The sequence below is a fragment of the Staurois parvus genome, unplaced genomic scaffold, assembly GCF_062004578.1.
Source record: "Staurois parvus isolate SC_StPar_1 unplaced genomic scaffold, SC_StPar_1.0 ptg000544l, whole genome shotgun sequence".
In the NCBI taxonomy this organism is placed as follows: Eukaryota; Metazoa; Chordata; class Amphibia; order Anura; family Ranidae; genus Staurois; species Staurois parvus.
Window position 1 is genome coordinate 3,322,804 of NW_028318340.1, and position 12,401 is coordinate 3,335,204.

Below are 12,401 nucleotides of genomic sequence, written 5' to 3' on the forward strand. Positions count from 1 at the left end.
AAAAACAATATTTTTGACTTATTGCTATTAAACATATCCAGTAAAAAAAATTTAAAAAATCAAATTTTGTCATAAATTGAGGCCAAAATGTATTCTGCTACATGTCTGTGCTAAAAATAAGTCCAAATACATGTAAATGAATTGGTTTATGTGAAAGTTATAGCGTTTACAAATGGCGGTATATATCCTGGAATTTTTTATTTATTTATTTTTTTCACCAGTAATGGTGGAGATCAGTGACTTATAGCGGGATTGTGGGACTGTGGCGGGCATTCTGACACTGGGAGGAACTGACTTGGTGTCACTGACATCCCCAGTGACACCAATACAGTGATCGGTGCTAATAAAAATCACTGAAACTGTACTAATGGCACTGGGCAGGAAGGGGTTAACATCTGGGGAGATCAAAGGGTTAACTGTGTGGTGTGTGCTGTTTCACATTATGTGCTGTGTGTGAGCTTCACTGTAAGAACACTGTTTTGTATGGCTCTGTTATGCAGAGCCATACAAAGCAGTGTGCAGGAGCTGACAGGGACTCTATTGTTTACATACAGTTCTCTCCCCCTGACAGTATTACTCGGCGATCATCGGGTGCCAGCGAGTAATCACTGGCCGGGACCCGGTGATTGACAGCCGAGACCACGAATGGCGGCACGGGTAGGGCGTGCATGTGCACCCATGCCGCCCTGTAGCAGTACTTCTGCTATAGGCCGGACGGGAAGCGGTTAAATGAAAATGTTAACTCCTGAACTTCAACAGTTGTTGTACCTGCCAAAAGATTTGTATTTCTATTTGTCCTGTTCTCAAAAGATCTTCATTTTCACTCGTCCACACACACACACACTCACACAAACACCCTTCTCAGTAATAGCAAGAGGCTGTACAGAAACTGCAAGGAGCTGACCTGTGGTGTATTTAGGTTTCGTGCTGCCCTAGGCAACACAAAAATTGCCCCCCTCCAAGGAGACACCCTGACACCAACCAACACCCCCCCTCCCCCACAAAGAGAGCTTGACATTGACCAACAACACTCCAGCCCCCCAAACCCCTACCCCCACTTGAGAGAGCCTTCCACTACCACCGCCCCCCATACACTGGCAACCCTTCCCCCGGCAAGAGAGAAGATACTCACCTTCACAGCTCCGGACATCCCCGGGAACAAGAGTCAGGCTCTGCATACACCATCAAGCAGCCCGCAGCCTCTCTCAGATCCCACCTGGTTCCCATGCTAAAAAAATATTTTTTTAATAGAGTGATGTACTCCTTTGAGCATTTTATATCTACCTGGAGTCCAGTTTTAATTCAGTTTTATTTTGTGCTAGCAAATTGAATCCTATGTTTGCTTCTAATATACCTTGGGATCTCAACATCTACCCTTTAACCTCCCTGGCGGTATTCCCGAGTGTAGTTCGGGGTAAAGTTTCAGTACCAGAAGCGGTAACCCCGAGCTACACTTGGGCTTACCATGCGGCATTGCTCCGGGATCCCTCGATCACTTACCTTGTCCTGCGCTCCCGCGATATCCCTCCTGCAGTGTCCCCGGCAATGTAATCTGGCGGATGCCGGCATCTGTCATCTGGGTTCCGTCCCCTGCGACGTCGAGACATAAGGGGGACGGAACGGCGGGAAATTTGAAAATGACAAAAAGTGACATTCACTAAATACACTAAAATCACATAGTATAACATTACTGTATCAAACCATTTCACATACATTTTGTCCCTACTGCTTTGTCCTGTGCCCTGCCTGCATTTTTACTGTTCTTTCTGCCTGGAAACTGAGAAACGTGCATGGTGTCCAAAAAGCGTCCCTTTAGGTCAAAAGCGGTTTTAGACCAGCTAGAGAACAGCGATAGTAAATCAGAACCACTTGCAGAATTGAGTGATAATGATTCGTGGGGAAATTCGTCATCACACACTGAAAACGATTTTGCGACTTTGCTCAGTGATGTGCGAACTTGGAGCTATATTTCAAATTTCTGTGTTTTTGGTTTGATTATATTTTTGAATTAAATTTATTATTATTATATTATTATTTTTTATGATTATTTATTAAATTATAATTTATGATTTCGTGTTTCAAGTTTTAGCATACCCAGGATGTTTACTAGACTCTTGTTCGGACAGATTTCAGTGAGTTATTCCTAAAAATTACAGGCCTACAGTAAAAAAAAACATATTTCCATGAAAAAATGTACCGCTTTGAGCACAGAAATATGGACATAATCATACCGCTAGGGAGGTTAAAAGGAAAAAGGATAGTGTTACCTTCCTTGGATTCTATGTGAGGAAGAGTAACAGGTCCTCATGGCAGGGGCACATGCTATCTTGAGTTAAAGTGTTACTAAACCCACAACAGTAAAATCAGTCTGTATATGCAGTAAAGCATGCTTGTTATACTCACTGTTGAACATAAGGGGTTTATCCTCTGCATTGTGTAAAAAGGCTGTTTGATACTGACTTCTCTGATCCTCCACTTCTTTCAGTGTCCCCTCTTATCTCCTGATAATACATATTGTAAGGATTCACTCTGCAAATGCTCAGTTTGGTGTGTATTGCTAAAGAGGTTTTTTTTTTCTTGGGAGAGTGCATGTGATCATCACAGGGCCAATCAGCACTGTCCAGACAGAGGTCAGGGGTTCTGCATCGTCCTACAGCAAAATGAAAATGCCTCCTACAAGCTTTGACCAGTGCTCAGCTGGACACTGATAGAAGTAACAAGACTGCTCTAACTGCTGATGAGAAAAGGTATTTAGCAGTTTATATTTACTAAAATATTTGCACTTCCATGTTCTGTGTACTGTGGGAGACCGGATATAGTGAATGAAGGGTCCTGGGTTTAGTAACACGTTCAATTTGCTACTGAAGTCCACCATACCTATAAAATGGTTCAACTATAAAGTGGTAAGGCATGTTACTGTGTCAGGGCTCCCAGGTGTGACCAGAGGTGTGTGACTGACGCAGGGAAACGCAGACTTCAGATATGTGATAAACAATATAATTTATTAACACTAACAATACAAACATAAACGCAGTGCAATACTAAACATAATACAGTGCAAACAAACCAAACCAACCACCCACAGATAACAGTACATACAAGCAAGCGTCGTCAGGCAGGCCGGGTCAATATCAATTGGGCAGGTAGGTACAGAGGGAGCAAGCGGAGATTGGTCGGGGTCACAGGCCAGGTTCAGCAGGTAGCAAGCAGCGTAGTACAGAGGGTCAGGCAGAGGGATGGTCAGGGTCACAAGCCAGGGATCAGAACAGGTAGCAAGCAGCGTAGTACAGAGGGTCAGGCAGAGGGATGGTCAGACAAGCCAGGGATCAGAGCAGGGTCAGCAGAGAATCAGACAGGAACAGAGAGCAGGAACAGGATACAGGGCCCAAGAGAAACACAACACCAAGGCAGAGTCTGCAAGTCTGGCCATCCCTTAAATACCCCAGCATAATCAGTTCCAGGTGTTAACTGGCTGCAAAGTTGAGTCTCTGATTGCTGGGAGCACCCGCTGGCCAGCCCTGGTACTGCAGATCAAAAGGCAGGTGAGTCCCACCATTGCTGGCTAGTCCATTCCTGACATACTGAAAGTCAGCAAAAAAACTTTTCATCTTTGCTCATGTCTTCAGTTATTTATTTTATTTGCTTTACATACTGTATATATATTGTACATTCACATCAGTCCCTAACCCTCAAGAAGCTACAATCTAAGGTCCCAAACTCACATTCATACATACACATACTAGGGCCATTTTAGACAGGAGCCAACTAACCTACCTGCATGTCTTTTGGAGTGTGAGAGGAAACCCACACCAGAACAACGAGAGCATGCAAAATCCATGCAAGTGGTGCCGTGGTTGGGATTTGAACCAACAACCCTAGTGCTGCTTGACAGAAGTGCTAACCACTTAACTACTGTGCTGACCATACATGTCCATGTATAGTTAAATGGTGACATCAAAGGATACCCCACTCTAAATCCATCCACGCAGAGGCCAGACCCCAATCAAAATTATTTTCTACTATTATAATAAGGATTATGTAATCCAATAATTAGCCTTAAAGGAAAACCCAGAGGCTGACATTCTGGGCAAAACCAATTAGAGACTAATTTAGCCAGCAAAGAGATTTGGTAGTTTCATGAGGAACTCAACTTCATCAAAATGATGTCCTCCACATCTATTCAAAGCTACTCTTGGAACAGGGACTTGTGAAACTTTATATATATTGTATTATGCTGTAGATTTTCTAATACTATATAAATTAATAAAATAGATGAATACCTTTGTCTACTGTATGACACATTTAATAATACTGGTACATTGTAAAACCCTATTTTGTAGCTTGTAAAAGGCATCTTATCTCATCAAAAGCATAGCATGTACTGTATATATGGAAGCTGCTCTATTTGTCCCTTGCACAGCAGGACTGCGCACTGAGCGGTAAGTGCCCCCCATATGGAGATATGCAGCAATAGCCTTTTATTATATGGATTATAATATATCAGAATCCATTAAATGCCGTCTACAAGTCACAGAGCAATTTATTGTGTAAGTGTTCTAATTCCATTGTGAATACATGCCTGTTTGCAATGTTAACCACGTACAATTATCCAGCCACTGGGAGATTCATTCCAAGAATGAGGTTAGACATGGTGTTCTTTGGATTGTACACACTGCAATTGTTAAAAAATGAACGCTGTGTGTGGATTCCTCTATCTTATGTAATATTTGGCAGATGAGACAGGGATACAAATCAATGTGATGACATTTTTCTACAATTGTTTGAATACAGGAATTATAATGTATTGTATGTAAACCCATGTGTGCCTGCTGTACTATATACTTGTATTGCTTATTTTCTGTGAAATCCCTGGTGTTCCTGCCAGTCTCTCTGCTTTCCTATTAAAAACTGACCACACTAGGCATGAGAGCAAAGTGCAGTCAGTCCTCTAGCTGTGCTGGGAACTCAGTGTGTTCTCCTTCAATGACCAGACTTCTGCTGACACCCCGTCCCCTTCCCATACAGCCATTCACTGAGATGTTCAGTGTATTGCTGTTTCTCTTCCCCCAGCTCTCTGTTCTCTGCTGCATAAGGAGCTTAAAGGGTGATTATTTACAAAACAGGGGAAAAAAGATATTTATAATGTTTTCATATCTATACACAAATATTTTGCCTTTCACTTAAATTTTAAACTGAATCGTTGTTTTACAAGGTAAGGTTTACGTTTACTTTATTGTCTGTTTTTGTACATAATGAGGTTTGCTGCACTACTGCCATGGGCTCAAGGTGAATCCTGCAGGTTTCAGCAGGACAATTTTTTTTAAACCACAATGCACTGCATGGCCTTTGAACTATGGCTAATATGCTAAGAAGGGCCAATAAGGGGGCTTTTGGTTAAGCAAGCACCTTCACTATAAAAGGGGGAGGGGGCACAGGGCAGCCTTAGTAAATTGGAAGATGTAGTAGGGAAAGCTGACAAGACTATACAGGGAGATTAGGGTTGGGAAACTATATTTTAAGCATTTACTTATTACTGACCATCTGTTTTGATGCTACATTTTTTTTCCTCGTTGCTGCATTGTAGGACAGAAAAAAGAGCAAGAACAGGGTGCACCTAAACTACCTGAAATGATATCCCTCACACTACTGTATGTCCTGTAATACAATAATTCTTGTAGTAAAGCCCCAACCTTTGGCTGCAAGCACTAATCGAATGCTGGTTTTCCAGCAAGACCATTAGACTGGCTTCTGTTTGTAGCACCCTCTAGTGTGCTACTAGAATAGTGTAGTGTATTATAGGCAAAATCATTGTGTGACTCATGGCAGTTGTGTGGGTCATGTGAATAAGGTTGGGTTATTGCAGCTCAGCTGGACAACTTTACAAGTTGTGGCTTCTATTTCCTCCTCCTGACTCTGGAGGACCATAGAACCTTCCAGAGGTAAGTAAGAAGGAAGGGGTATTCATGGGAGGTTCAGCCAATCCCAGGTTTGAAGACCCTGGTAGAGTGGTGGACTGGCCTATAAATATGGGAGAGTCAAGCTGACAGGGTACTCGGGTGAAAGATGGAGTGCTGAGGAAACTGTCGGTGTCTAGAAGGGATCCCCTAGGTCTGGGGGGGGCCTCTAGGCTGGGCTAAGGCTGCCTTAGGAGAATGCATTCTGCGAAGAGGCATGGATGGGATCAAGGCCTGGAGCAGCAGGGAGCAAAAAGGACAGTAGAGCACACTTTAGGATCTACAAGGGGAAAGACTGCCAACCGTAGCAAGCTTTCCAAGGACAGCATTGAGCTAAGTCCTTTATCCTTGACCCAGAAGATCTTCCGAGATGCCAGGAGGGCCAGTAGTGCTTGTAGGCTGTGGAGCTGGAAGCAGCTCCATAGTGGGAAGAGAAGACGTCCCTGCATGTAGGTATGAGAAGTGAAGTAATTTTTGAGGTACTGCTAGTTCCTCACCTGTAAAGGGCAGCTGCTACTGATCCGCAACAACTGACGGCTTTCAGGAAAAGAACGGTCCAGGATTGGAAGTGTCCCCTTTTCATTGTTTCAAGTCAATTTGGGCATCCCATAATCCCTATTTCCCTATCCAAGTTGAAATCCCCTAATAAAACAACAAAATCAAGTTCATGAACTGGCCACTGCCTTTGGATGCAAGTCTGTTTGGAAAAATACCTGTTGTCTGGCTGTGCGGAGGGAAGCTTAGAGAGATGCCCACACTACAGCAACCAGGGTAGCGCTACATGTTGAGCAGACAGCAGTCCTGTTGAACTGGTCAACTTTTGGTATGTGTGTGCCGGGCTTTAGTTCACCTTCAGCAAAAATTTCAAAGAGCCTCCCATACAATTCCATATCCCTGAAAATTATTTTTATACTGGCACTCCTCTTTTTTCAAATGCTGCACTTGCTCTCATTACACATGCAGCTGCAGTGGGGCCTCTCGGCAAAAAACACTGGCCCCTCGATCCCTCTCTGTACTGCTACAATTGTGTGCTCCCCAGTGGATGCTCTGGGATGTTCAAACTGGGAAAGTACGCTCCTTGTGTGACACAGCAATACCTACCTGCACAGGGCATAGTGAATACTTACATTGCCCACAATATACAGTGCTCCTAAAGTGAATCATGTGAATAAAAATCTCTTAAATATCTATAAATACACAAATTCTTATAATGTGCTACCCAATCCACAAAGTGCAATTTGTCATTTTATAAAGTGCTTTTTCTGAGAGTGTGCAGTCTATTGCTTTTTTTCTTCCATCTGTGCAAGTAAAAGTGCTTCATGCAAGAATGGTGTAAACATCAATTTTTTTTACTTCAATGCTATCTCCAGAGCTTCACTCCACCACTGTGCACCACCACCATTCCAGAAACCTCACCAGACAGCCATGACCTTCTCATTTAAGAGTTGGTCTATATGCGCTTTTGTATAAATTCCCCAATCTGATGTACTGCTTCCAGGAATCCACCTCTCTTCATTCAAAGTATCACCAGGAGCATCATAGAATTGGGAGGGAAAAAGACTACTGTAGAGTAAAACCCTTTTAATAAAACCAATCACGACATTCACTTAAAGTGTTACTAAACCCAGGACCCTGCATTCACTATATCTGGTCTTCCACAGAACACACAACATGGAAATGCAATTATTTTAGTAAATATAAACTGCTAAATACCTTTTATCTTCAGAGGTTAGAGCAGTCTTGTGACTTTTATCAGTGTTCAGCAGTTCACGGGTTAAAGCTTGGAGAAGGAGTTTTCTTTCTGCTCTAGGAGGATGCAGAACCCCTGACTTCTGTCTAGACAATGCTGATTGGCCCTGTGCTGATCACATGCACTCTCCCAAGAAAAAAAAAAAACCTCTCTAGCAATACACACCAAACTGAGCATGTGAGAGTGACTCCACACAATATATCTTATCAGGAGATAAGAGGAGAGATTCACTGGAAGAAGGGGAGGATCAGAGAAATCAGGATCAAACAGCATTTTTACACAATGCAGAGGATTAACCCCTTAGGTTCCACAGTGTTGAAACACCTAATCTCATGACCAGCCGGCTCCACTATACCAAATGTGTATAACAATGTACGTCGAGGTGGATCTACAAGAAGTAACTTCATCCCGGCCCAAGGGAGACACCCGGAAGTGGTGAGCAATACCTGCATTGCTGAGCAGCTCACACTTGGTATAGAGGAGCCACTTTTATGTACGGTTCCCCCCCATTAATGTAAACCCATTATTTTTCAGTGTATAAAAATTGGAACCAACATTTTAGGATTGGGGGTGTTAGAAGAATAAAAAAATGTACAGTAATAAATCAAATTATTATGTCTTGCTGATGTTTATACATTTTCTTATAAGTTCTTACAGTTGTGCTCTGGTTTGCCCAATATATTGTTTACAGCTGCAGCACATGAGATATAAAAAGTGTGACAGCGCAGCAGTCAGCATAAAGTCTAACATCAGACTTCTCTCCTGTGACTTCCGAAGTGAAGCGTGAAGAATCCTTTACATAGATGCAGCTGTTATGACCACATGTGAGTATTGCCCTAGGAGCCAGCCAAGAGCTCACATTCCTGCTCCTAGTTTGGTTATAGAAATCCCCAAAGGTTTTGGTTCTGAAATTTAAAACTGATTTATAATTTGATAAATGCGCTAATTTGGGATCCAACATAAATGCATGCCAAAACTTTCTGACAAAATGTCTAATAGTGTTAACATCAGAGTGATAAGTAAGTGTAAATCTCAGAGGGGGATATACTGTAGAATCAGCTCTAATTTTTTGTTTATGGAACGATAACTGTTTATCCATGTAGAAAACCCAAATGGCACATTTGAGAGTTTTATCACATTCTCTATCCTTCATGTGTTTTCTGAGCATTCTAAGGCAAGCCATAGATTATACTATTACTGGGAAAGAAAAGTGTTCCTCATCAACACAGTCAGTGCTGATGGGGGAATCCCTCCTGCGGTCCTATTGTTTTCTGCCGGTGGGGAGCCTTCCCTGTTAGCAGAACACAATGATCACTACTGGCAGCAATAGCCAGCGGCAGTAATCACATGCAAAAAAATCCAATAGGCTAGTTGTACTGTAGTTCATCGATGGATTGACTTCAGTACCACCAGCCTGCGCATAGATCGATCGAATTTCGGCAGGTCTCTGCTAAACCGGCCAAGATTCGATCCATCTATGGCCAGCTTTAATGTCAATACAGGGTTTGTCCATTGTGGATGTTATGTAACGTGTGTTTAGACTGTACAGCTTATCAGTAACTACAAATATGATGCTAGATAAACCTTGGCCATGTAACATTGGTGTACTTGGCCATGGAACATTGTATTCATTATTTGGTGGACACTTTGTTTTGCTAGCAGCTGGATACTTTTTTTTTTATTAAATACATTTATAAAGATAATTTATCACTATAATTTTTATTTTACAGTTCTGTCTCCTATGGTACAATGTACATGTATTACATGCAACCATTTGAGGAAATAGACTAGGAGTCTCTACACAAAGGGCCAGTTTACTGTCCTTCCAACTTTAGGGGGGGTCCGAATGTGACTTGTGGGAGAAGAAAATTTTTTAGAGTCAGTGGGAGGAAAAAAAAAATACATAGCGCCTGTGCTTTGTAATGGGAGGAATAGTGTCCCATCATTGGTGTCAGTGGGAGCAATAATGCCTCGCTGTTGGTGTCAGTTGGAGGAATATCATGTCAGTGGGTTGTGCAGCATCCCAAGGGCCAGGTAAAGGGAAGCAAAGGGCTGCCTGCGGCCTGTGGATGGCAGTTTTAAGACCACTGAATTAGACTAATAACACTCCTTGCCCTGTTTAATATAGAAACTACTAGATGACAGTAAGTATAAAAGGAAATTTGTATGACCCTTAGCATCATCTAGTGGACAAATGCTAGCTTCTCAACCAAGCAAGCAAGATAATGTGAATAACTTGGGAAGTAAGCTGGAAATAATATCACTCACATAAGAGACCTTATAACATCTCAAGAATTAAAGGGATGTTGTTATCTAATTAGTGCATTGTATATTCAATATTATTATTATAGATACTTATATAGCGCCATCAATTTATGCAGCGCTTTACATATATATTGTACATTCACATCAGTCCCTAACCCTAAAGGAGTGTACAATCTAAGGCCCCTAACTCACATTCATACATATACATATTAAGGCCAATTTAGACAGGAGCCAATTAACCTACCAGCATGTCTTTGGCATGTGGGAGGAAACTGGAATACCTGGAGTAAACCCACACAGGACATGCAGACTCCAGGCAGGTAATGCTGTAGTTGGGATTCAAACCAACGACCCTAGTGCTGCTAGGTGGAAGTGCTAGCCACTGAGCTGCCCCTAATAGGAGAGGACCCATGTCTATAGTTATGCACACATACACTACTGTGCAAATGCTTTAGGTAGGTGTTAAAAATGCTGTAAATGTTAATAGTTTATTTTTTATCAATTAACAAAATGGAAAATAAATGAACAGAAGATAAATCCAAACCAAATCAATATTTGGTGTGACCACTCTTTGCCTTCATAACAGTATCAATTCTTCTAGGTATACCTGGAGCCAAACTATCACTTCCAGGACACCTTGTTCTTCTTTACGCTGAAGATAGTTCTTAATGACATTGGCTGTACGTTTGGGGTCATTGTCCTGCTGCAGAATAGATTTGGGGCTAATCACATGCCTCCCTGGTGGTACTGCAGGATGGATAAGTATCTGCCTGTATTTCTCAGCATTGAGGACACCATTGATCCTTACCAAATCTCCACTTGCAGAAATGCAGCCCCAAACCTACAAATAACCTCCACCTAGGGGCGGACTGACCAGTTGGAAACTCAGGCACTGCCCGAGGGCCCGTGGTCAGTAGGGGGCCCCATGAGATGCCCCTGGTACCTTTTTCATAGGCTTTTTTGAGTTTGCGCAAGGACACAAAGGCCCCATGATCCCCTATTGCCCGGGGGCCCCATGAGTTGTCAGTCTGCCCCTGCCTCCACCGTGCTTCACTGTTGCCTGCAGACACTCATTATTGTACCGCTCTCCAGCCCTTCAGCAAACAGACTATCTTCTGCTACAACCAAATATTTCAAATTTACACTCATCAATCCGGAGCACTTACTGCCATGTTTCTGCATGGCAGTTCCTATGTTTTCATGCATAGTTGAGTCACTTAGCCTTGTTTCCACATCGGAGTTATGGTTTTTTGGCTGCAATTGTTCCATGAAGACCACCTCTGAACAGACTTCTCCAGACAGTAGTTGAGTATACCTGGGTTCCACTGGTTTCTGCCAGTTCTGTGCTCATGGCACTTCTGGACATGAAATGTTTGCCTGGAACAGACCTTGCTGATGCAGTGTAACTACCTTGTGTCTTGTTTCTGTGCTCATTCTTGCCATGGTGTATGACCTGTGACATGAAACTGTCTTCCACAACCTCACCTTAATAGCAGAGTTTGGCTGTTCCTCACACAAATCCCCCTACACAGCTGTTTCTGTTTCAGGCAATGACTGTGTTTCAACCTACATATAAAATTGAGCATCACTGGCACCCTCTTGGCATACTTGATTAATCATGCACCTGAATCTAATCCTACAAAATCCCTGTGTACAAAGTGTGCAAGTTTAAGAATGGATACTGGTTTGAAGCCAAAGAGTATTGATTTTATTTAGATTTTTCTTCTGTTCACTCACTTTGCATGATGTAAATTGGTAAAAATAAACATCAGGATAATATGTGGAAAGAGTGACTCCTACCCTCTCTCTCCTCTGTATGGCTCCATAAATACTTTCAAATAAACAGAAACAGGGTGAAAGGAAACACTTACTGCTGTGCTCTCTTGTCAAAACACCATAATGTTTTGATAATCCTGCAGAAATGAGGAATAATGAAAGTGCCAATCAGCTAGTTTGGGTCCAGAATAGGTTTTGTTAGTTGTAACAATCAACAAAATTTTCCAATGCGTTTCAGGGTTTTCAAAAGTCCCCTTTGATCAGGGCTGGAAACTTATAGTTCTGCTGTCCGGACTTGTGATTTAAGTGAGCAGCAAAAAAAGCCATCATGGTCTTGAAAACATAGAATTCAATGAGTCAGGGGATGTTTAATTTCTCCTCTCTACTTGCTCTGTTCAGATGGGGTTGTCTTGAGTTTTAATCAGAAAGAGAGAGCCTGAAAACAAACAGTTTCCACAGTGCCCTCTATTCAGAACACCCATATGATCTGTGACCCCAGCAAATGCAATACATGCACCCTGTATTACATATTTATTAATGAATAAATGTTGCAGTTTTGTTAATTTTTTTTTGAACCCTTATTATGAAGCTAAACTTAAACACCAGGTGAAATGTATACTTTTACATTGACACAGAGGGTTGATTTACTAAAACTG